Here is a 24,899-nt window from a genome sequence, read left to right on the forward strand (position 1 = left end):
AAATGGATACCAACGGCTGGTGGTCTGTCAGAAGCGTAAACTTTTGGCCCTGCAGGTAATGATTAAACTTCTTTACTCCCCACACAAGGCTGAGAGCCTCCCTATCTATCTGAGCATAGTTGCGCTCAGCGGAGGTCAATGATCTGGATGCGAACGCGACTGGCCTCTCCAGGCCATTTGGCAACTTGTGTGAGAGTACTGCCCCAATACCATATGGAGAAGCATCACAAGCCAAACGAATAGGCAGCGTTGGGTTGAAGTGAGCCAACACTTCCTCTGAGGTGATCAATGCCTTGCTTTTGCGAAAGGCCCTCTTACAGTCCTCGCTCCACTTCCATGGTACTCCCTTCTGCAAAAGAGCGTTCAGTGGGTGCAGCACCGTGGATAAATTTGGCAGAAACTTATGGTAATAGTTAATCAACCCTAGGAACAACCTCAACTGGGATACATTATCCGGAGCGGGAGCCTTCACAACAGCTTCGATCTTGTCAGGAGACTTATGAAGCCCCTCCTGGTCAATGACATGACCACAGTACGAGATCCGCTTCTGAAAGAACTCACATTTCTGGCGATTAACTCGAAGTCCATATTCTTTCAATCTGGTGAGCACCAGTTCCAAATTTGCAAGGTGTTCCTTGTCATCATCTCCTGTAATCAAAATATCGTCCAGGTAACATTGTGTGCCTGGAATTCCCTGTAATACCTGCTCCATGGCCCTCTGCCAAATTGCTGGAGCCGATGCCACTCCAAAAACCAGTCTATTATACCGGTACAAGCCTCTATGCGTGTTGATCGTGAGATACTGGCGTGACTCTTCCTCAACTTCCATCTGTAAGTACGCCTGCGCCAGGTCTATCTTGGTGAAGTGTTTCCCGCCAGACAACGAAGCGAAGATATCCTCAATCCGCGGAAGCGGATACTGCACTGTGTGAAGCACCGGATTAACAGTGATCTTGAAATCTCCACAGATGCGAACCTTCCCCGGTTCCCCCGGCTTGTTGCTCGATGAACGCTTCATGACGGGAACAATGGGCGTGGCCCACTCACTCCAGTCTACCTTAGACAGTACTCCTGAACGTTCTAGCCCTTCCAGCTCAGCTTCCACAGCAGGTCGTATCGCATAAGGTACCGGTCTGGCTTTGAAAAATTTCGGGTTTGCATGTTCTTCGACCTTGATGTTTGCCGTAATTCCTCTGTGTTCCCAGTCCCTGTTGGAACACCTCTTTAGCATCGTCCAATATTCTGGACAATCGTTTAGGTTTGACATCTTTTTTACCGGAATCTACCATTAGTGCTTTTAAGGAATGCCAGTCCATATTTATTTTCCTAATCCACTCCCGTCCCAGTAGTGGTGGACCTCCCTCAGGTAGCACATATAAGTCCATTCCTTGGCTTTCTTTGCCCTTGTGGACCACCTTTACCTCTATCTTCCCAATGGGGTATACTCTTTGCCCCGTGTATGTTTTCAATACAATCTCCGTATCCCGTAGGGGAATATGTGGGAATAACCTTTTGTAATTTTGCTTATTCATGACCGTCAATGCCGATCCAGTGTCCAATTCCATCTTCACTTGGACTCCTGCTATCTGAAGTGTGACCCAAATTGTTTGGAGGTCTGCTTCCTTACCAACATTGTGTACTCTTAGACTACCCAGTTCATTACTGCTGGAGTCTGAATCTGACTTCTGTTCGTTCGAACTGTTCTCTGTCACCTTGTGTACCTTTCTGTACTTTTCCTGCGGTGACTTTTTGTTGCTGGTCTTCTTTCCTGACCGGCATACTTTAGCGATGTGACCAAGCCTGCCACATTTCCTGCATTCCTGATTTTTGAACCAGCACTGGTTCTAATCATGCGTTGTCTTTCCACAACGATAACATTTTACTGTACCCAAGACCATTTGATTGGTGCTGAGTTCCGGTGACCGTAGCTGCATTTCCGCCGTGCCTCTCGCTGCGGCTTCGTGCGATGCTGCAATAGTGACAGCTTTATCAAGCGTAAGATCATTCTCCTCAAGCAGTTGCTTTTGTGTTCCTTCTTTTAACAATCCACACACAAATTTATCTCTCAGCGCATCTGCTAGTCCTGTTCCAAACTGACAGTGCTTTGATAGCTTACGCAGTTCAATTAAAAATTCAGCGTTGCTTTCGTCTTTCAGCTGCGTTCTTCTGTAAAATTTAAATCGTTCCGCTATCATCAGCGGCGTGGGGTTTAAATGATTTTTCAGGACAGTAACAATATTCGCGAAAGTCTGATCCGCCGGTTTATTTGGTGATAGAAGGTGCTTCAATAGCCCGTATGTCTTTGCACCCATTGAGCTTAATAAGGTTAGTGCTTTCTCATCATCTGGTACCTTATTTGCTTTACAATAAACTTCCATGCGTTCTACATACGTGGTCCAATCTTCGATATCGCTATCAAAGGTATTAATGTTCCCATGTTTAGGCATCCTTGCAAGTTTTTTAAATTTTTCTTTTTCTCAAAATGGCAGCTTCCCGCGCTTGTCTTCTTCCCCCGCCTACTAAAATGGCGGCTTCCCGCACTTGGCAGTCTTTCCCGCGCTCATCTTCTTCCCCCGCCGACTACAATGGCAGATTCCCGCGTTTGCCTTCTTCCCCCGCTGGCTGCAATGGCGATTGCCGTGCTGCTGCCGTTCTCGCCTCCCCAGCGGTTCTCAATTCCCCGACGCTGCTTTGCCTCGCAGCCCCGCTTGCAGCCCGGTCCTTTACACCGGCTGCGTTTGAGTTCTCCGCGGCTCTCGTGCCTTAAGCTGCCCCAGTCGCTGCACCTCTCGGCCTCGATTGCAGCCCGGCCCTTTTTACCGGCCGTGGTCGAGTTCTCCGCCCTTTTTTTTTTTTTCCTCCCCCACTCCACAGTCAACGCGGCCGACTTTCTGCTCGTGTCGCTGATCGGCTTACCCACCACCGTGGTAGAAGGGATGATCACTGCCTGTCGCTGATGGAGGGCTTCGTGGTCAGAATTTTTCTTTTTAACCCGGGTTCTCGATGCCTCCCGTGCGATGGTGCTCAGCAGGATGATGAGGGCGGATGCCTCTTCTCGACGCCCGTTCTGAGGACGAAGCTGCCTTGGATGTAAAACTGCCGCAGGGTAAGATCAGACTCGTCGCCACTGTTAAGTCTGTGTGTCCCAGTTAAGCTTATTATAAATCACTGGACACAGGCCACAAGAATAACTTTAACAGGTCTTTACTATTCGGAGGTCAGGGCTGAACTGCCCAGCAAATCCCTACACAACACTTATATGTGGTCACCACCGGTATTACATTATACAGCAGCCAAGAGAAAGTAGTACATCTCTTAAGGTAGTTCTCTTAAGGTGGAACAGGTTACATACACCACAGTAGGTGCATACCACATCTGTCTACGAGAACATAGACTTCAAGTCCTTTTTCAGAGCAATCAATCGTTGCCTTCATTTTGCATAATAAGTCTCTTCCTAATAAATTCACTGGAACTTCTTGAGACAGTAAAAAGGTATGTTGATTCCTGTAATTATCTACTTGCACATTGAGGGGTTCTGACCAAGTCATGGTCTGAGTAACTCCTGACAATCCTACGCAACTGGCACTACTGGCTGTACACGGAATTCCTTCTGCATATTGTTTTGTCAACACTGAATTGGTGGCTCCCGTATCTACCAGAAAAGGAATTTCTTTTCCCTCCATATTTATTATTAAGGTGGGCTCTTCTGTCATATTGGTTGAAACTGCAGGCAATTGTACTAGGGGTAATTGCTTTTGGGCAATCTGCGGGTCAGGTCCCAGGCGTCATGGTGAATAGGGTAAATTTAAACTTTGTCCATTTGATTCTGGGTAGTATTTTGTGCTCCCCACTGGTTGTGGACTGAAAAATTCGCTTGAGGGCGGGTGTGAGCCTGCGCTTGGCTAGAACCGTTTCCCTGGGTAAATTCATTACCTTGTCCCCCATTTTGTTGTAATTGCCAGTTTTGACTTTCTTTCTACCACTTCTCCCTGGGTCCCTTTCTAAGAGACACCCCTCGAGACACGTTATTCAGTCTAGATTAAATGTACCATCCGGTGGGAATGGCCTTTTCCCCTTTTTGGTTCATTTTACCCATTTGGGTAAGTCCTCTATTGATGTCTGACCACAATTCTAGAGCATGTAACAGGCAGGTGTGCCTTTTTCTGGTGTTTTTACTTGCTCTGGCTCCCATTTTTATTGGTTGCGATCCCCTGATCACTTTTTACTCTTTACCAATTTAAGGCCTAGAAATTGGGTTGGGGCGCCAAAGTGGCGCAAAAGTCGCCTGAGCGCAGGATTTAGCCCAACGATCGGAGTAATTCCGATCGCCAGAAATTCAGTTACAGTGCCGCTCGAGGGACACGGGGCGAGGCTCGAGGCGCTCCACGTCCCTCTTCGGGCGCTGAAACTGATTATCGCAGCGCAACGTGCGGCACGGCACGCTGCGGTACTGCAGGCCTTCCTCCCACTGTTAAGGGGGAGGTGCCTGCAACAGCGCGATCCCCGATCGCGAGTGCCGGCAAATGAGCCCGGCACCAAGGAGAAGTGCCGGGCTCTCGGGAAACAGCTGGCAGTGCCACGGGGGGAGGGGTTAGGAGGCCGGGGATGGAGGTGCTGGTAGGCGGCCGCCGAAAAAGCGGAAGATTACGTTAATTGCTGCTGACTCGACTTTAGTCCAGCGGCAATGATACAAAAATACATTGGATGTCAAGTATCCCATCATGCACTAGTAAGGGCAAAATCATATTTCCACAAAACCTCTCTCTGTCTCTCTCTCTCTCTCTCTCTCCTCCTTTAAGACGCTCCATAAAACTGACATCTTTGACCAAGCTTTTGGTCGCCTGTCCTAATATCTCCTTATGTGGCTCGGTGTCAAATTTGATTTGATTATTGCACCTGTGAAGCGCCTTGGGACGTTGTACTAGGTTCAAGGCGCTATATGAATGCAAGTTGTTGTTGTTGTTGTTGTACTCAGAGACCCATCGATAACTACGGTGACAACTATGGACACCACAAGCAGGATTGAAATGAACAGAGCTCATTATTGAATAAAAGCCCGTTTACATTGGTTGGAGTATCGCGCACCGTTCTGATCTCCATCTTATAAAAAGGAGGAAGAGGCCCTGGAGAAGGTGCAAAAAAAGATTCACAAGGATGCTCCCAGGTCTGAGAGTTTATAACTATCAGGACAGACTTGAACAGGCTGGGGCTCTTTTCTCTAGAAAAGAGAAGACTGAGGGGTGACCTGATGGAGGTCTTTAAGATTGTGAAAGGTTTCGATAGGGTAGACGTAGAGAAGATGGAGACCAGAACTAGCGACCCTCAATATGAGATAGTCACTAATAAAGCCAGTAGGGAATTCAGGAGAAACATCTTTACCCAGAGAGTGAGGAGAATGTGGAACTCGCTACCACAGGGAGTGGTTGAGGCGAATAGTATAGATGCATTTAAGGGGAAGTTCGATAAACACAGGAAGGAGAAAGGAATGGAAGGTTATGAGGCCGGTGTTTGATGAAGAAGGATGGGAGGAGGCTCGTGTGGAGCATGAACACCAGCATGGACCTGTTGTGCCGAACAGACTGTTTCTGTGCTGCCAAATACTTTGTAATTGTCTCCTGACTCCCCAAAGTCTTTCCACCATCTACAAGACACAAGTCAGGAGTGTGATGGAATACTCTCCACTTGCCTGGATGAGTGCAGCTCCAACAACACTCAAGAAGCTCGACACCATCCAGGACAAAGCAGCCCGCTTGACTGGCAGCCCATCCACCACCTTAAACATTCACTCCCTCCACCACCGGCGCACCGTGGCTGCAGTGTGGACCATCTACAAGATGTACTGCAGCAACTCGCCAAGGCTTCTTCGGCAGCACCTCCCAAACCTGCGACCTCTTCCACCTAGAAGGACAAGGGCAGCAGGCGCGTGGGAACACCACCACCTCCAAGTTCCCCTCCAAGTCACACACTATCCTGACTTGGAAATATATCGGCCGATCCTTCATCATTGCTGGGTCAAAATCCTGGTACTCCCTCCCTAACAGCACTGTGGGAGTACCTTCACCACACGGACTGCAGCGGTTGAAGAAGGCGACTCACCACCACCATCTCAAGGGCAACTAGGGATGGGCAATAAATGCTGGCCTTGCCAGCGATGCCCACAACCCATAACCAATAAATTAAAAATATATTACACAGCACCTTGCATTCATATAGCAGCTTTAATGTAGACAACCATCCCAAGGTGCTTCACAGACGTGTGAGAAAATTGGCCACCAAAGCAAATTGAGGAGATATAGGACGGGGTGACCAGAAGCTGGATCAAAGAGGTGGGGTTTTCAGGAGAAGCTGAAAGAAGCAGAGGGTGCTGGGCGGGGGGGGGGGGGGGGGGGGGGGCAAAAGGATTTAGGGAGGAAATTCCCGAGACAGAGGAACAGGAGGAGGCCATTAAGCCCCTCGTGCCTGTACCACCATTCTGTTAGATCATGGCAGATCTGTCCCAGGTTTACGAACATACATACTAATTAGGAGAAGGAGTCGGCCCCTCGAGCCTGCTCCGCCATTCAATGAGATCACGGCTGATCTGATTGCACCACATTCCCGCCTACTCCCGATAACCTTTCACCCCCCTTGCTTATCAAGAATCTATCTGCCTCTGCCTTAAAAATATTCAAAGATTCTGCTTCCACCGCCCTCTGAGGAAGAGAGTTAGACCCTCTGTGAGTAAAAAATTCTCCCCATCTCTGTCTTAAATGGGCGACCCCTTATTTTTAAAGAGTGACCCCTAGTTCTAGATTCTCCCACAAGAGGAAACATCCTCTCCACATCCACCCTGTCCAGATCCCTCAGGATCTTATAGGTTTCAATCAAGTCACCTCTTACTCTTCTAAACTCCAGCGGATACAAGCCTAGCCTGTCCAACCCTTCCTCATAAGAAAACCCGCCCACTCCAGGTATTAGTCCAGTAAACCTTCTCTGAACTGCTTCCAACGCATTTACATCCTTAAATAAGGAGACCAATACTTTTTTTTTATTCGCTTATGGGATGTGGGCGTCGCTGGCAAGGCCAGCATTTATTGCCCATCCCTAGTTGCCCCTTGAGAAGGTGTTGGTGAGCCGCCTTCTTGAACTGCTGCAGTCCGTGTGGTGAACCTGTGGAATTCTCTACCACAGAAGACAGTTGAGGTCAATTCATTAAATATATTCAAGAAGCAGTTAGATATATTTCTTAAGGCTAAAGGGATCAAGGGGTATGGGGAGAAGGCAGGGGCAGGGTACTGAATTTGGATGATCAGCCATGATCTCATTAAATGGCGGAGCAGGCTCGAGGGGCCGAATGGCCTACTCCTGCTCCTATCTTTCTATGTTTCTATGTGATGGTACTCCCACAGTGCTATTAGGGAGGGAGTTCCAGGATTTTGACCCAGCGACGATGAAGTATCGGCGATATACATCTAAGTCAGGGTGGTGTGTGACTTGGAGGTGGTGGTGTTCCCATGCGCCTGCTGCCCTTGTCCTTCTAGGTGGAAGAGGTCGCGGGTTTGGGAGGTGCTGCCGAAGAAGCCTTGGCGAGTTGCTGCAGTGCATCTTGTAGACAGTATCCCAAGCAGGATTTGTAAAAAGGTGTCTCCCTCTCCCATCTGCCATATGCCGTGGACTGCTTCCAAGTCCCCATTGTGTAAACGTGGCCTGTACTCCCTTGAGTTTGGAAGATTGAGGGGCAATCTAATCAAGATGTTTAAGATGAGAAATGGATTCCATACAGTACAGAGAGAGAGAGACTATTTCCTCTGGTGGGGGGAGTCCAGAACAAGGGGGCAGAACCTTAAAATTAGAGCCAGGCCGTTCAGGGGTGATGTCAGGAGGCACTTCTTCACACCGCGGATGCTGGAAATCTGGAATAACAACAGAAGACGCTGGAAAAACTCAGCAGGCCAGGGCAGCATCCGTGGAGAGAGAAACAGAGTTAACGTTTCAGTTCGAAGACCCTTCGTCAGAACTAGAAAAAAAGCAGGAAAAGGAATAGATTTTAAAGCAAGTGGGGGCTGGGAAAAGGGGGAGGGGATGAAAGAACAAAAGGAAAGGTCAGTGATAGGATAGAAAGGAGGAGGGGTTAAGGGGGAGAAATTCAGGAGGTTGCGCCACCCGTTAGCGCCTTAAGAGGGCGCTAAGTGGGTCGCAAGCCAACTGGCCACGCCTCCCACTAAATTCAGCGGGACGCTAGTGGTGGCGCTAGCCGTTAGCGCTGCGCCGCTACCGATGACATCATCAGTGTGTGCAGCGCCCCGCTGACGCCCCGGCCGCAATATTTGGCAGCGCCCCCTGACTTACCGCCGGATGCTATGTCCGACCGGTTCAGGGGGGCCCACCTGCGGCCGTGGAGGCGCAAATTAAAGGCAAGGTGCGGGGCGGCCATTTTTGTTGTTGGCCGTGTGCCAGCACCTGCCTGCGCTCCCGTCCCCGGCCTCCTGAACACCCCCCCCGCCCTGCCGTGGAGTGCCGGCTGCGCTCCAAGAGCCCGGCACTTCTCCTCGGTGCCGGGCTCTTTTGCCTGCACTCCCGATCCTCGGGGGCCCAGCTGGGCCCCAGATCGCGCTGCACAAGGCCCCTCCCCTTTAAGAAGGGGAGGAAGGCCTGTAATACTGCAGCGCGACGTGCCGCAGCGTGTGGCGCCACGATATTCACTCGCAGCGCCCCAAGAGGGATGCGGGGCGCCTCCAGTAGCGCCGCGCTTCTCTTTGGGGCACAACCACCCAATTTCCGGTGCATGGGCATGAATATTTCCAGGGCGCTACTTTTAGCGCCCTGGCGAGGCTGGCGCCCCAAATGGGGCGATACTCAATTTCTTCCCCGAAGAGACATTGAGAGTGGAAATCTGGAACTCTCTCCCCCACAAGGCTGCGGGTGCTAGGGGTCAATTGGAGCTTTCAAGAAAGGTCGCAATCTTTTTGTTGGGTAAACCTATTGATGGATACGGAGCAAAGGCGAGTAAATGGAGCTGGGACGCAGATCAGCCACGATCTGATTGAATACGGGGCTTGCTCGAGGGGCCGAATGACCTACTCCTGCTCCTGTGTTCCAGTTAAACTGGTTAAAAGAGAGGCAAACATTCTTGGCATTCAAATCACTGAAGATCAGATTGAAACTCTGCCAGTGAGGGTGTGAAACTTGATCAGTGTGAGACCACTTCCTGAACACAATCTCACACCTCTTGCTTTTGATGCGGTTTGGGGAGACATCAGTGACAAAGCATCCGACTTTCATTTGAGCCAGCTGAGGCAAATGAATCGAACAAATGTAATACAATGTTAAAGACTTGCATAGAGAAACTGCATATAGCACCTTTCACTACCTCAGGGTGTCCCAAAGCGCTTTACAATCAACTCAATACTTTTTGAAGTGTAGTCACTGTTGCAATAGAGGAATAGAGTGTGTGATGGAACAGTGTACAGGGAGTTTTTTCTGTATCTAACCCCGTGCTGTACCTGCCCTGGGAGTGTTTGATGGGACAGTGTACAGGGAGTTTTTTCTGTATCTAACCCCGTGCTGTACCTGCCCTGGGAGTGTTTGATGAGACAGTGTAGAGGGAGCTTTACTCTGTATCTAACCCTGTGCTGCACCTGCCCTGGGAGTGTTTGATGGGACAGTGTAGAGGGAGCTTTACTCTGTATCTAACCCGTGCTGTACCTGCCCTGGGAGTGTTTGATGGGACAGTGTAGAGGGAGCTTTATTCTGTATCTAACCCGTGCTGTACCTGCCCTGGGAGTGTTTGATGGGACAGTGTAGAGGGAGCTTTACTCTGTATCTAACCCGTGCTGTACCTGCCCTGGGAGTGTTTGATGGGACAGTGTAGAGGGAGCTTTACTCTGTATCTAACCCGTGCTGTACCTGCCCTGGGAGTGTTTGACGGGACAGTGTAGAGGGAGCTTTACTCTGTATCTAACCCGTGCTGCACCTGCCCTGGGAGAGTTTGATGGGACAGTGTAGAGGGAGCTTTACTCTGTATCTAACCCGTGGTGTACCTGCCATGGGAGTGTTTGAAGGGACAGTGTAGAGGGAGCTTTACTCTGTATCTAACCCGTGCTGTACCTGCCCTGGGAGTGTTTGATGGGACAGTGTAGAGGGAGCTTTACTCTGTATCGAACCCATGCTGTACCTGCCCTGGGAGTGTTTGAAGGGACAGTTTAGGGGGAGTTTTATTCTGTATCTAACCCGTGCTGTACCTGCCCTGGGAGTGTTTGATGGGACAGTGTAGAGGGAGCTTTACTCTGTATCTAACCCCGTGCTGCACCTTCTCTGGGAGTATTTCACGGGACAGTGCACAGGCAGCTTTACTTTGTATCTAACCCGTGCTGTACCTGCCCTGGGAGTGTTTGATGGGACAGTGTAGAGGGAGCTTTACTCTTTATGTAACCCCGTGCTGTCCCTGCCCTGGGAGTGTTTGATGGGACAGTGTAGAAGCAGCTTTACTCTGTATCTAACCCCGTGCTGAACCTGCCCTGGGAGTGTTTGATGAGACAGTGTAGAGGCAGCTTTACTCTGTATCTAACCCATGCTGTACCTGCCCTGGGAGTGTTTGATGGGACAGTGTAAAGGCAGCTTTACCCTGTATCTAACCCCGTGCTGTCCCTGCCCTTGGAGTGTTTCATGGGACAGTGTAGAGGCAGCTTTACTCTGCATCTAACCCCGTGCTGTAACTGCCCTGGGAGTGTTTGATGGGCCAGTGTAGAGGGAGCTTTACTCTGTATCTAACCCGTGCTGTCCCTGCCCTGGGAGTGTTTGAAGGGACAGTGTAGAGGCAGCTTTACTCTGTATCTAACCCCGTGCTGTAACTGCCCTGGGAGTGTTTGATGGGACAGTGTAGAGGGAGCTTTACTCTGTATCTAACCCCGTGCTGTACCTGCCCTGGGAGTGTCTGATGGGTTGGTGTGGAGGGAGCTTTACTCTGTATCTAACCCTGTGCTGTAACTGTCCTGGGAGTGTTTGATGGGACAGTGTAGAGGGAGGTTTACTCTGTATCTAACCCATGCTGTACCTGTCCTGGGAGTGTTTGATGGGACAGTGTAGAGGCAGCTTTACTCTGTATCTAACCCCGTGCTGTCCCTGCCCTGGGAGTGTTTGATGGGACAGTGTAGAGGCAGCTTTACTCTGTAAGCACTTCTGCGAGCAAGCACTGAGTGCGCGGTCAGCAGAGAGTGCTGTGAGTTTGGGTAAGTGTGAGTTAGGGTAAGTGGGGTGTTAGGTGCTCTTTTCAATCTTTAACTCTGTGGGTTGCAGTTAATAAGGCCTTTCTGGTGCAGAGTGACTGTTGGTGAACCATTTAACTGGTGTAATTAGAGGGATTGATTTAATTTAAATCCAATAAATTATAGGGGATACTAGCATCTATAATCGGGCAGAGGGTGTCCATAACTAACAATAAAAAATTTAATGTATTACATAGAATGGAGCAGGTGATGTGTTACTGTTGCGAGATGTGGGAGCCGGTGAACCCCATTGAGGCTCACGGTGATTACGTCTGTGACAAGTGTCTGCTGCTACAGGAACTCCAGCTCCGTGTTGATGAGCTGGAGTCTGAGCTTCAGACAGTGCGACACATCAGGGAGGGGGAGAAGTTCCTGGACTCTGTGTTTCAGGAGATGGTCACACCTATGAAGTTAATTAATTCAGATGTAGTCCATGGTCAGGGACAGGACGGTGTGACTATGAGTGAGGCAGGTACGGGGATCCAGGAGGTAGTGTTGGAGGAGCCACAGCCCTTGCTCTTGTCCAACAGGTTCGAGGTTCTTACTCCCTGTGGGGACAGGAGCAGGGACTGCAGGGAGGATGAGCAACCTGGCCACAGCACCGTGGAACAGGGGGCCATTCAAGAGCGGGGAGTAAATAGAAATGTTGTAGTGGTAGGGGATAGTATTATTAGGGGGATAGATAGAGTTCTCTGCAGCCGAGAGCGAGAGTCCCGTAGGCTGTGTTGCCTACCCAGTTCCAGGGTTAAGGACATCTCCTCTGGGCTGGAAAGAAACTTGCAGTGGGAGGGGGTGGATCCAGTTGTCGTGGTCCATGTTGGTACAAATGACATAGATAGGACTACGAAGCCGGTTCTGTTAAAGGAGTATGAGCAGCTAGGGGTCAAATTAAAAGACAGAACCTCAAGGGTAATAATCTCTGGATTATTACCTGAGCCACGAGCGAATTTGGCTAGGACAAATTAAATTAGAGAGTTAAATGCGTGGCTCAAAGACTGGTGTGGGAGAAATGGGTTTTGCTTCCTGGGACACTGGCACCAGTACTGGGGCAGGAGGGAGCTGTTCCGTTGGGACGGGCTTCACTTGGCCAGTACTGGGGCTAGAGTCCTGGCGGATCATATAACTAGGGCTGTAGAGAGGGCTTTAAACTAACTAGTGGTGGGGAGGTTCCTAGAGAGCAAATAATAAAAATGACAACAGAGAAGGTCATAGACTTAGGTAGCAGTGGGGAAATTAAAAACCAGAGCGTGTCAGGAAGGGGCAGAAGGTATGGAGTAAAAGGTAAAGTAATAAAAAGGGCAAAAGCAGGAACTAAGTGTCACAAAACATATTTGAAAGTTCTCTATCTGAATGCACGTAGCATTCGTAACAAAATAGACGAGTTAAAGGCACAAATAACTACATATGGGTATGATCTTGTGGCCATTACAGAAACATGGCTGCAGGGTGACAATGCCTGGGAATTAAACATACCAGGTTATTTAACAATCAGGAAGGACAGGCAGGAAGGAAGGGGAGGTGGGGTGGCTATGTAAATAAAGGAAGGAATCACTGTAATACAGAGAAATGATATTGGGTCAAAAGATCAGGATAATGAAACAGTTTGGGTGGAGATAAGGAATAATAAGGGGAAAAAAACACTAGTGGGCGTAGTCTATAGGCCTCCAAACAGTTGCAACTCTGTTGGACGGAATATCAATCAGGAAGTAGTTGAGGCTTGTAATAAGGGAACATCTATAATTATGGGGGATTTTAACTATCATATTAATTGGACAAATCAAATTGGGCAGGGCTGCCTTGAGGATGAGTTCATTGAGTGTATTAGGGATGGGTTTCTTGAGCAGTATGTAACTGAACCGACCAGGGGGCAAGCAACCTTAGATCTGGTCCTGTGTAACGAGACAGGATTAATTAATAATGTCCTAGTAAAGGATCCCCTTGGAATGAGTGACCATAACATGGTTGAATTCCATATTCAATTAGAGGGTGAGAAAGTTGGATCTCAAACAAGCATGCTAAGCTTGAATAAAGGAGACTATGAAGGTATGAGAGCGGAATTGAGTAGAGTGGATTGGGAAAATAGATTAAAGGGTAAGACGATACATGATCAGTGGTGTACATTTAAGGAGTTATTTTACAACTTCCAAAAAAATATATTCCACTGAGAAGAAAAGGGTGTAAAAGAAAAGACAGCCATCCGTGGCTAAGTAAAGAAATTAAGGATAGTATTCGACTAAAAACAAGGGCATATAAGGTAGCCAAATCTAGTGGGAGGATAGAGGATTGGGAAAACTTTAAAAGACAGCAAAAAATAACAAAAAGATTAATTAAGAAAGGGAAGATAGATTATGAAAGTAAATTAGCAAAAAATATAAAAACAGATAGTAAGAGTTTTAGTAAGAGTATATAGTTACATAAAAAGAAAAAGGGTGGCTAAAGTAAATGTTGGTCCCTTAGAGGATGAGACCGGGAAATTAATGGTGGGATATATGGAGATGACAAAAACACTGAATGAATATTTTGTATCAGTCTTTACAGTAGAGGACACTAAGAATATCCCAACACTGGACAAACAGGGGGCTATATGGGGGGAGGAGCTAAACACGATCAAAATCACTAAGGAAGTGGTACTCGGTAAAATAATGGGACTCAAGGCAGATAAATCACCTGGACCAGATGGCTTACATCCTAGGGTCTTGAGGGAAGTGGCGGTAGGGATTGTGGATGCATTGGTAATAATTTTCCAAAATTCCCTGGACTCGGCAAAGGTCCCGGCAGACTGGAAAACTGCTAATGTAACACCCTTATTTAAAAAGGGCAGTAGACAGAAGGCTGGAAACTATAGACTGGTTAGCCTAACATCTGTGGTAGGTAAAATTTTGGAGTCCATTATTAAGGAGATAGTAACAGGACATTTGGATAATCATAATTTAATAGGACAAAGTCAGCATGGTTTTATGAAGGGGAAGTCATGTTTGACAAATTTGCTGGAGTTCTTTGAGGAAGTAACATATAGGGTGGATAAAGGGGAACCAGTGGACGTAGTGTATTTAGACTTCCAAAAGGCATTTGACAAGGTGCCACACAAAAGATTATTGCTTAAGATAAAAAATCACGGGATTGGGGGTAATATTCTGGCATGGATAGAGGATTGGCTATCTAACAGAAGGCAGAGAGTTGGGATAAATGGTTCATTCTCAGACTGGCAATCATTAACTAGTGGTGTTCCGCAGGGGTCAGTGCTGGGTCCCCAACTCTTTACAATCTATATTAACGATTTGGAGGAGGGGACCGAGTGTATCATATCAAAGTTTGCAGATGATACTAAGATGGGGGGGAAAGTAGTGAGTGAGGAGGACATAAAAAACCTGCAAGGGGACATAGACAGGCTAAGTAAGTGGGCAGAGATTTGGCAGATGGAATACAATACTGGAAAGTGTGAGGTTATGCACTTTGGCAGGAAAAATCGTAGAGCAAGTTATTATCTTAACGGCAAGAAACTGAAAGTACTGAAGTACAAAGGGATCTGGGGGTCCTGGTGCACGAAACTCAAAAAGTTAGTATACAGGTGCAGCAAGTGATTAAGAAGGCCAATGGAATGTTGGCTTTCATTGCAAGGGGGATAGAATATAAAAATAGGGAGGTATTGCTTCAGTTGTACAAGGTATTGGTGAGACCGCACCTGGAATACTGCGTACAGTTTTGGTGTCCATACTTAAGAAAGGACATACTTACTCTCGAGTCAGTACAAAGAAGGTTCACTCGGTTAATTCCGGGGATGAGGGGATGGACATATGAGGAGAGGTTGAGTAGATTGGGACTCTACTCATTGGAGTTCAGAGGAATGAGAGGCGATCTTATTGAAACATATAAGATTGTGAAGGGGTCGGATCGGGTGGATGCGGGGAGGATGTTCCTGATGATGGGTGAAACTAGAACTAGGGGGTATAGTCTTAGAATAAGGGGCTGCTCTTTCAAAACTGAGATGAGGAGGAACTACTTCACTCAGAGGGTGGTAGGTCCATGGAATATGCTGCCCCAAAAAGCTGTAGAAGCTACATCATTACATAAATTTAAAACAGAAATAGACAGTTTCCTAGAAGTAAAGGAATTAAGGGTTACGGGGAGCGGGCAGGAATTTGGACATGAGTCTAGGTTCGGATCGGTCATGGCCCTGTGGGTAGCAGAGCGGGCCCAGGGGCCGTGTACCCTGATCCTGCTCCTATTTCGTGTGTCTAATTCTGTTAGATTCAGGAGATGGTTCTATGATAGTAGATTGGCGGTTAGGATCAGATCAGCCATGATCTTATTGAATGGCGGAGCAGGCTCGAGGGGCCGATTGGCCTACTCCTGCTCCTATTTCTTATGTTCTTATGTTCTTATGTATCTAACCCGTGCTGTACCTGCCCTGGGAGTGTTTGATGGGACAGTGTAGAGGGCGCTTTACTCTGTATCTAACCCATGCTGTACCTGCCCTGGGAGTGTTTGATGGGTTGGTGTGGAGAGAGCTTTACTCTGTATCTAACCCCGTGCTGTACCTGCCCTGGGAGTGTTTGATGGGACAGTGTAGAGGCAGCTTTACTCGGTATCTAACCCGTGCTGTACCTGCCCTGGGCGTGTTTGACGGGACAATGTAGAGGGAGCTTTACTCTGTATCTAACCCCGTGCTGTACCTGCCTTGGGAGTGTTTGAAGGGACAGTGTAGAGGGAGCTTTACTCTGTATCTAACCCGTGCTGTACCTGCCCTGGGAGTGTTTGATGGGACAGTGTAGAGGGAGCTTTACTCTGTATCTAATCCGTGCTGTACCTGCCCTGGGAGTGTTTGATGGGACAGTGTAGAGGGAGCTTTAATCTGTATCTAACCCGTGCTGTACCTGCCCTGGGAATGTTTGATGGGACAGTGTCGAGGGAGCTTTACTCTGTATCTAACCCGTGCTGTACCTGCCCTGGGAGTCTTTGATGGGACATGTAGAGGGAGCTTTACTCTGTATCTAACCCCGTGCTGTAACTGCCCTGGGAGTGTTTGATGGGACAGTGTAGAGGGAGCTTTACTCTGTATCTAACCCGTGCTGTACCTGCCCTGGGAGTGTTTGATGGGACATATAGAGGGAGCTTTACTCTGTATCTAACCCCGTGCTGTACCTGCCCTGGGAGTGTTTGATGGGACAGTGTCGAGGGAGCTTTACTCTGTATCTAACCCCGTGCTGTACCTGCCCTGGGAGTGTTTGATGGGACAGTGTAGAGGGAGCTTTACTCTGTATCTAACCCGTGCTGTACCTGCCCTGGGAGTGTTTGATGGGGACAGTGTAGAGGGAGCTTTACTCTGTATATAACCCGTGCTGTACCTGCCCTGGGAGTGTGTGATGGGGACAGTGTAGAGAGAAGTCCAGTGAGATAACGAAGATGTCTGATTAACGATGTGCCATATCAGAAGTAAAAGTGACTTTGTCTGATGTGTGACTGTGACTAAGTCAGAACTGAAAGCTCTTTCGTTGCCCTAGTTCGGAGTGTGAGATACTGAGATAAGCTGAGCAGAAGACACCGCCTGCAGTTTAGGGGAAGCTGGTCGATTGAACCTGATTTCCTGGTGACACATCTATTTTAAGTCACGAGTTCTTGCAGCTGCCCCGTTATCACAGTCTTGCAGTTCTTCTTGGCGATTACAGTAAACATCAACACCCGCTCGAAAAAAGGAAGAAGTGGGCTGAGTTTCACATATTCGCCTTTTGAGAAAATTCTGCCGGGGCTCCCGCGACCACGCACCGGAGAGGCGGACCTGCACTCGTCAGTGGGAGTTGGGCAAATCCACCCACAGGAAACTCTTTTTTATCCGGCACCGACGGGACCGGTGTGGTGCCGGTTGATCAAAAAGTCTGGATTATCGAAAGGTATAGTTTAAAAGGTACAGGAGCTCAGAGCAACAAACCCAGGCTTCCTTGTTGCTTAGCAACAGGGGCAGAACAATGGCCACAAGATCCAAGCATCTCTGTAGCTTAGCAACAGCTACAGCTACACCCAATTGCACAGCCACAGATCGTGGAACGCCAGTAATATGAAGTAAAACTTACCTGAACCTACTCCTGCATTTTGCCGGTTAACTGAGATTTCCGGTTAGTTAGGTGCCGGTAAATCGAAAGTTTCCTGCACTATGTTCTGGAGGCTTGGGCGAGCGCTGGTCTTCGGACCCGCTGATTGTGAGGCCGTCAGAGCAGGAGTGGAAAATCGCGCGTCAGCGCTTTTAAGGAGCCAAAGGTAAGTGGCTGCATAGGGGGGCATTAAGCTGAGGCACAAATATTTTTAATGGTTATCTCCGTCCTTCCAAGGGTTATCTAGGAGCAGTGCAAAGGCTGTCAAAAGTCATTAGATGGTATAATAAATGAATGGTATGTGGGCTTGCAAAATTCTATAGTCTCTGGAACAGTTCCCATGGATTGGCGGGTAGCTAATGTTACCCCACTATTCAAAAAAGGTGGTACAGAGAAAACGGGGAATTATAGGCCTGACATCGATAGTGGGGAAAATGCTAGAGTCCATTATAAAAAATGTAATAGCAGAGCACTTGGAAAACAGTGACAGGATCGGACAAAGTCAACATGGATTTACAAAAGGTAAATCGTGCTTGACTAATCTACTGGAATGTTTTGGGGATGTAACTGGGAGAATAGATAAGGGAGAACCAGTGGATGTGGTGTATTTGGACTTTCAGAAGGCTTTCGATAAGGTCCCACATAAGAGATTAACGTGTAAAGTTAAAGCACATGGGATTGGGGGCAAGGTACTGACTTGGATAGAGAACTGGTTGGCAGACAGGAAGCAAAGAGTTGGAATAAATGGGTCTTTTTCCGAGTGGCAGGCAGTGACTAGTGGGGTACCGCAGGGATCGGTGCAAGGACCCCAGCTATTCACAATATATATTAATGATCTAGACGAGGGAACTAGATGTAATATCTCCAAGTTTGCAGACGACACAAAGCTGGGAGGGCGTGTGTGCTGTGAGGAGGATGCCGTGAAACTCCAAGATGATTTGGACAGGTTGGGTGATTGGGCAGAACCAGGGGTCACAATCTAAGGATAAGGGGTAAGCCATTTAGGACAGAGATGAGGAGGAATTTCTTCACCCAGAGAGTGGTGAACCAGTGGAATTCTCTACCACACAAGGCAGTTGAGGCCAATTCATTAAATATATTCAAGAAGGAGTTGGATATATTTCTTAAGGCTAAAGGGATCAAGGGATATGGGGAGAAGGCAGGGACAGGGTACTGAATTTGGATGATCAGCCATGATCCCAATCAATGGCGGAGCAGGCTCGAGGGGCCGAATGGCCTACTCCTGCTCCTATCTTCTATATTTCTATGTTTTAAGTATATTACTTTGGAATAAGGATATTACTAAAATTGGAGGAGCGCCGAGATCTCGGAGGGTTACAGGGCTGGCGGAGGTTGCAGAGATAGGGAGGGGACGAGGTCACGGAGGGATTTGAAAACAAGCATCATTAATCTCGGCGGTTGTATTTGTTCAATTAGAATAACCAATTTATGGGGAAGACTATAAACTATTTTCTCTCTCCTGCTCATTCTCTCCTCTCTCACGTTCCCTCCCTGTTTGCTTCCTGTTCTTTCTTTTCCCCCTTCTCTCTTCACTCCCTCTTGCTCCACCTTTACCTGCCTGCCTATCTCTATCACACCTTCATTTGACATCTCTGTTGGTCACCTCTCAGTCACGATCGCTCCTTCGTTCTCTCCGTCTCTCTCATTCTGGGCCTACTTATTTCTCTGGCCCTTTGGGCCTTTCTCACTCGACCCCCAGCTTTGCCCGACTGCTGCTCTCGATCGCTCCTTCGTCCCCCCGCCCCGCCGCCGCGTCTCTCCGCCCTTTTTCCTGCTCGTGGCCATTCCTCCTTGACTCCGTCCTCTCCGCCCTCTGTATAATAGAAAACAGGGAAAGGAGGAGGTAAGCGACTGGAAGCTCAGGCGCGAGTTAGCAATTCCGAGAAGCAACCTTAAGACTAGATATCAGTCAGGTTATTTACAGAATCATTGAAAATTCTCAGGATGTAGCCGTCGCTGACAAGACCACCCGTTGCCCATCCCGAGTTGCCCTGAAGAGGTGGCGGTGAGCCACCTTCTTGAAAGATTGGATAGGCTGGGGTTGTTTTCTTTGGAAAAGCCTTACTCCAACTATATAGGGCCTTGGTGAGACCACACCTGGAGTACTGTGTACAGTTTTGGTCTCCTTACCTAGGGAAGGATATACTTGCCATAGAGGGAGTGCAACAAAGGTTCACCAGACTGGTTCCTGGGATGGGGGGATTGTCCTATGAGGAGAGATTGAGTAGACTAGGCCTACATTCTCTAAAGTTTAGAAGAATGAGAGGTGACCTCATTGAAACATACAAAATTCTTACGGAGTGCAGATCGGAACAGAGTGTTAAGCTGCGAGTTTGGTGAGTGAGGGAGTGAATCTTAAAGGTTAATCTCTTTACCTGGGCTGGAGCGCTTCAGCTATGAAGAGAGACTGGACAGGCTGGGATTGTTTTCCTTAGAGCAGAGAAGGCTGAGGGGGGACCTGATTGAGGTGTACAAAATTATGAGGGGCATAGATAGGGTAGATAGAAAGGAACTTTTCCCCTGAGTCGAGGGGTCAATAACCAGGGGGCATAGTTTCAAGGTAAGGGGCAGGAGGTTTAGAGGGGATTTGAGAAAAGATTTTTTCACCCAGAGGGTGGTTGGAATCTGGAACTCACTGCCTGAAAGGGTGATAGAGGCAGGAACCCTCACAACATTCAAGAAGCATTTAGATGAGCACTTGAAACGCCATAGCATACAAGGCTACGGACCAAGTGCTGGAAAATGGGATTAGAATAGACAGGGCTTGATGGCCGGCACGGACACAATGGGCCGAAGGGCCTCTTTCTGTGCTGTATAACTATGAATCTATGACTCTATGGTTTGACAGCGTAGATGCAGGGAGGATGTTTTCCCCTGGCTGGGGATTCTAGAACCAGGGGTCACAGTCTCAGAATAAGGGCTCGGCCATTTAGGACTGAGATGAGGAGAAATCTCTTCACTCTGCGGGTGGTGAATCTTTGGAATTCTCTCCCCCAGAGGGCTGTGGAGGCTCAGTCGTTCAGTATATTCAAGACAGAGATCGATAGATTTTTGGATATTTAGGGAATCAAGTGATATGGGGATAGTGCAGGAAAGTGGAGATGAGGTAGGAGATCAGCCATGATCTGATTGAATGGCGGAGCAGGCTCGAGGGGCAAATGGTCGACTCCTGCTCCTATTTCTTAACTTCATATGTTCACAGAGGAGGATGAGGGGAGATTTAATTGATGAGGGCCTAAATAAAGTGGATAGGAAGGACGTATTTCCCTTAGCAGAGAGGTCAATAACCAGGGGGCAGAGATTTAATATAAATGGTCGAAGGATTAGAGGGGAGTTGAGTAGAACTTTGTTCACCCAGAGGGTGGTGAGGGTCTGGAACTCACCGCCTGAAAGAGTGGTAGAGGCAGAAACCCTCATCACATTTGATATGCACTTGAAGTGCCGTAACCTTCGGACCAAGAGCTGGAAAGTGGGATTGGTCTGGATAGCTCCTTGTCAGCCAGCACAGAAACGATGGGCCGAATGGCCTCCTTCTGTGACATAAATTTCTATGATTCAATCTCTGGTAACGGATTGATACACCTAAATATCGTGCTAAGCCACTTCAGAAGGTACTTCGAGTCCACCATGTTGGTGTGGGCCTTTTTGTTTTATTCATTTTTATGGGATGTGGGCGTCGCTGTCAAGGCCAGCATTTATTGCCCATCCCTAATTGCCCATGAGAAGGTGGCGGTGAGCCGCCTTCTTGAACCGCTGCAGTCCGTGTGGTGAAGGTGCTCCCACAGTGCTGTTAGGGAGGGAGTTCCAGGATTTTGACCCAGCGACGATGAAGGAACGGCCGATATATTTCCAAGTCAGGATGGCGTGTGACTTGGAGGGGAACTTGGAGGTGGTGGTGTTCCCATGCGCCTACTGCCCTTGTCCTTCTAGGTGGAAGAGGTTGCGGGTTTGGGAGGTGCTGCCGAAGAAGCCTTGGCGAGTTGCTGCAGTGCATCTTGTAGACGGTACACACTGCAGCCACGGTGCGCCGGTGGTGGAGGGAGTGAATGTTTAAGGTGGTGGATGGGGTGCCAATCAAGCGGGCTGCTTTGTCCTGGATGGTGTCGAGCTTCTTGAGTCTTGTTGGAGCTGCACTCATCCAGGCAAGTGGAATGTATTCCATCACACTCCTGACTTGTGCTTTGTAGGTGGTGGAAAGGCTTTGGGGAGTCAGGAGGTGAGACACTCGCCGCAGAATACCCAGCCTCTGACCTGCTCTTGTTGCCACAGTATTTATGTGGCTGGTCCAGTTAAGTTTCTTACATGATTGGAGTCACATATAGGCCCAGACCGGGTAAAGACAGTACGTTTCCCTTCCGCTAAAGGGTCCTGAGTGATCAAGTTGGCTTTTTATAATAGTCTGACAGCTTCGTGGTCGCTTTTGCTGAGATTGGTGTTTTATTGAACTTTTAACAGAATTTAAATTCTCAGTCTGCCATGGTGGGATTTGAATTCTGGATTATCAACCCATGCCTCTGGATTACTAGCCCAGCAACATAGCCACTACACCACCAAACCCTGTGCGTCCAAAATGGATTTTGCAATTCATAGAATCATAGACGAGGACAGCACAGAAGGAGGCCATTTGGCCCATCGAGTCTGCGCCCTCTCTTTCGAAGAGTTAGTCCCACTCCCCCGCTCTTTCCCCAGATCCCTGCAATCTGGTTCTCCTTCAAGTATTTATCCAATTCCCTTTTGAAAGCCACGATTGAGTCTGCCTCCACCACCCTTTCAGGCAGCGCATTCCAGATCCTGACCACTCGCTGCGTAAAAAAGTTTTTTCCTCATGTCGCCTCTGGTTCTTTTTGCCAATCGCCTTAAATCTGTGTCCTCTGGTTCTCGACCCATCAGCCACTGGAATCAGTTTCCCTCTATCTACTCTGTCTCAACCCTTGATGATTTGGAACGCCTCCATTAAATCTCCCCTTAGCCTTCTCTGCTCCAAGGAGAACGACCCCAGCTTCTCCAGTCCATCCACGTAACTGTAATCCCTCGTCCCCGGAACCATTCTAGTAAATCTCTTCTGCATCCTCTCCAAAGCCTTCACATTCTTCCTAAAGTGCGGTGCCCAGAATTGGACACAGATGGGGGCGAACTAGTGTTTTTTATCGCTTTAGCCTAACTTGCTGGATTTTGTACTCTAAGGCCTAGAAATTCAGTTAAGGCCCGCCAGCAGGCTAACGCCCAAAAGTTAGCGCTGCGCGCGGAGCCCGTTGCGCCCGCCAGAAATTCACTTTTAGCGCCCCAAGTCGGAACCGGGCGCTGTTCCAGGGTGTGCCCGCCTCCACTTGGGGCGCTGAAAGTGAATTTCAGTGCTCCAGCTGCCGCTGCGCCACCCGATGCGGTGCGGCAGGCTGGGGTACTGCAGGCCTCCTCCTTCTCTTAAGGAGGAGCTGCCTGCAGCCGTGAGATCGCCGCTGGATTCTGCCAGCAAATGAGCCCGGCACCACGGAGAAGTGCCGGGCTCACGGGACTCAGCCACCAATGCCGCGGGGGGGTGGTGGAGGAGGCCGGGGAGGGAGGTGCGGGCAGGCGGCCGCCGAAAAAGCGGCCGGCCGCACCTCCACCTTAAAGCGCCCCAGTAGCGCAGCAGTACGGCCCCGTTTCACGAACGTTGTTTGCGGCCGCTGCAGAAGAGGCGGCCGCAACTAAATATGGGGTTTGGGCCGGAAGTGGGGCGGTACCGGGGCACTGCGCACACCGATGACGTCATCGGTGTCGGCGCAGCGCTACCAGCTACCGCCGCCATTACCGCAGCGCTGAATATCAGCGCAACCTCTTATACTGGCGCAGAAACCCTCTTTAGGCGCCAACTGGGCGCAAAGCTTGCAGCGCCCAACTGAATTTCTAGGCCTAAGTCTCCATTTATAAATAACAACAGAAAATGCTGGAAAAACTCAGCAGGCCAGGGCAGCATCCGTGGAGAGAAACGGAGTCAACGTTTCAGGTCGATGACCCTTCGTCAGAACTGGAAAAAAAGCAGGAAAGGGAATAGATTTTAAAGCAAGTTTAGGGGCTGGGAAAAGGGGGAGGGGATGAAAGAACAAAAGGGAAGGTCAGTGATAGGATAGAAAGCTGAGAAGCCGCACAACACCAGGTTATAGTCCAACAGCTTTATTTCAAATCACAAGCTTTCGGAGCGCTGCTCCTTCGTCAGGTGAAGTGAAGAGATGCATATAGACACAGTATATATAGTCAGAGAACACTGCCAGATGATTACAGGTAATCTTTCTAACTGCCCTTTATCACACCTCGGCAGAGAGATAATCACAGCAATCAAAGGTGTGAATGGTGTCCAACCAGGTCAGTCAGGAAAACATTACATCAAAGAACAATGAGGTGGGGTCACAAGGGGTCAAATGTTGCAGATGCTGGGGTCTGCATGAAAAACAAAAAACAATTAAAACATTTTTTTTTTGCTGGAAATCACAGCATCTGCAACATTTGACCCCTTGTGGCCCCACCTCATTGTTCTTTGATGTAATGTTTTCCTGACTGACCTGTTTGGACATCATTCACACCTTTGATTGCTATGATTATCTCTCTGCCGAGGTGGGATAAAGGGCAGTTAGAAAGATTACCTGTACTCATCTGGCAGTATTCTCTGACTATATATGCTGTGCCTATATGCATCTCTTCACTTCACCTGACGAAGGAGCAGCGCTCCGAAAGCTTGTGATTTGAAATAAAGCTGTTGGACTATAACCTGGCATTGTGCGACTTCTCACGTTTGTCCACCCCAGTCCAACACCGGCATCTCCACATCAAGGATAGAAAGCAGGAGAGATTAAGAGACATTGAGAGACATTAAGAGATATTCAAGGCGAGAGGATGTGGTAATGGGAGAGGTTAAAGAATAAAGGATGACTCGAGATGAGATGTGAATGGCCCTGGCAGAATGAAGGACAGCTGCCATGTGGGAGGGAAGAAAAAGGCCAAATAGAAAGTGGATAAAAAAAAAGAAAAGAAAATATATATATGTGATAGGGGCCGAGGTTATGATCTGAAATTGTTGAACTCAGTATTGAGTCCGGAAGGCAGCAAAGTGCCTAATCGGAAGATGAGGTGCTGTTCCTCGAGCTTACGCTGAGCTTCCGTGGAACAATGCAAGAGGCTGAGGACGGTGAGGTCTATTTATAAAGCCCAGAATCCTGTGTGCTTGGTTAACCAGTCCTGCCAGCTTCAAAGCCTTGGGCAGAAGCAGCCCCCGCCCCCCCAACAAGAGCCCAGTGTGGGATTTGAATTCTTGTTTTCTGAATTTTCAGCCCAGGCCTCCAGATTAACAGTAACATCACCACGACACTACTACTATGAGTTATAAAGGAAAAGAAAGATTTGCATTTATACAGCACCTTTTGAAGTGCAGTCACTGTTGTAATGTGGGAAATGGGGCAGCTAATGTGCACACAGCAAGATCCCACAAACAGCGCTGTGATAATGACCCTATCATCTGTTTTAGTGATGTTGGTTGATGTAAATATTGGTCCCAGGACACCGGGGAGAACTCCCC

Source organism: Somniosus microcephalus, chromosome 12 (assembly GCF_052327205.1).
Source record: "Somniosus microcephalus isolate GS21.2 chromosome 12, FLI_Smic_1.0, whole genome shotgun sequence".
Lineage (NCBI taxonomy): Eukaryota > Metazoa > Chordata > Chondrichthyes > Squaliformes > Somniosidae > Somniosus > Somniosus microcephalus.